The following is a 1809-nucleotide window of genomic DNA, read 5'->3' as shown; positions in this document are numbered from 1 at the left end:
TCAAAGTGGACCCAATCGATGGCTCATGTTTGAGAATTATTTATTTTTAAAATATAATTAAATATATTTTTATAGTTAAATTTAAATATGTTTTGAAATAAGTATTTATCTTTATTTAATTTGATTTAAGAGTTTTATGTTTTTTTTTTTATCTATGAATTATTTTTATTTTATGATTCTAATATTTATTTTTCTATTATTTTAACTTTCTTGAGCTTTTGTAGTTTGATGATGATGATTATAATTTTGTACAAAAAATAATTTAGTAAAGTCTCTAAATAAATGAATGGCAATCCTGTGAATACGTTGGGTGTGCATTAATGAGAATTTTTGTATATAAAATTTCTGAGTCAATAATTTATGCGTGAAAACTAGAGGGACTATAATACAATTAAAAAGTTGAAGATTTTTTTACAAATTGTTTTGATAATCAATTGAAAAATTATTTTAGTAGAATAATTTAATATATTTTTAAATTGGCAAAAACTTGAATTCGATCGAGTGCATTTCGGATAAATCGGGTAATTCGTCGGGTTGGATCGGATCGAGTAGTAAAATATCTACTTGCACTACCTCTTCGGGTACCCAAAAATCCGAATTATTTTTTTCTTAAAAAAATTTATAGCCTTGTTCTTGAATGACACATAGGCTATCTACTTTTTTTTTCTTTATCTTAAGTGGCCTTGCAAGCTAATTAAAATTAGATAACAATTGTCTCGTCTCTTCCACGAACTACAATCGAATTCAAATACCGATTGTATAGACAAAATCCACAAAGCTAAATGCAGTTTAAATTGAGATTCAAATGAAATAAGGCCGAAGAAGTATATATATGTTTCTAATTAGTCTGCTGATTTTTTGATTTACATATTTTTTTCTCGATTTACATATTTGTTAATTCTTATCACTTATTTAATTTTAAACAGCTTCAAATGTGGATTTTTCTCGTTTAATTTGGTGTGGAAATTAGACATGATTATTTTGATAAGCTTATTTTTTCATGATAATTTTTTGTAGCCACAAAATGAGAAAACCTATGTTTTTTTAGAAGGGAATACTCGGATCCGAACCTGACTCTATCGGATACCCGAGTAGCAGGGTAGTTACCAGAGTCAGGTTAATTTCGATTAGTAAAAACATAGCCCAAAAAATCAAGTACCCGACCCGAAACCTAAAAAAGCCCACCCTTAAATATAGATATGTTCACACAAGTTTCACACTACCAAACAACACAAATTATATTTTTAATAAATACGTTTTGCGCGTGTGTTATGTCTATCATTGGATTACATTCGGGCCTTTATTTTAAGCGTTAGGAACTTGTTAAAAAATGTTACTAATCTATATATGTGAGACGATGCTACTAATCTATATTTGTGAGACGAGTCAATTTGATGGTAAAAACTTATGTGAGACTGTCTCACGGGTCGTATTTGTGAGACGGATCTCTTATTTGGGTCATCCATGAAAAAGTATTACTTTTTATGTTAAGAGTATTACTTTTTATTGTGCATATGGGTAGGGTTAACCCGTCTCACAAATTAAGATCCGTGAGACGGTCTCACATGAGACCCACTCCAATCTGATATATACATATCAAGAAAAATAATATTTTTTAAATAAAAATATAATATTTTTTATGATTTGGGTTCATCAAATATTCATCTCACAAAATTAATATGTAAGATTGTCTCATAAGAATTTTTGTATTATTTTAAATTTAAATTCCAAATATTATATTACTTTCAACTCTAGTTTTATATATAAAATTAATTTGTCTCATAAAATCAATCCGTAAAACAATCTTAC

Source organism: Primulina huaijiensis, chromosome 15 (genome assembly GCF_012295235.1).
Source record: "Primulina huaijiensis isolate GDHJ02 chromosome 15, ASM1229523v2, whole genome shotgun sequence".
In the NCBI taxonomy this organism is placed as follows: Eukaryota; Viridiplantae; Streptophyta; class Magnoliopsida; order Lamiales; family Gesneriaceae; genus Primulina; species Primulina huaijiensis.
Note: the sequence above shows the minus strand (reverse complement) of the source record.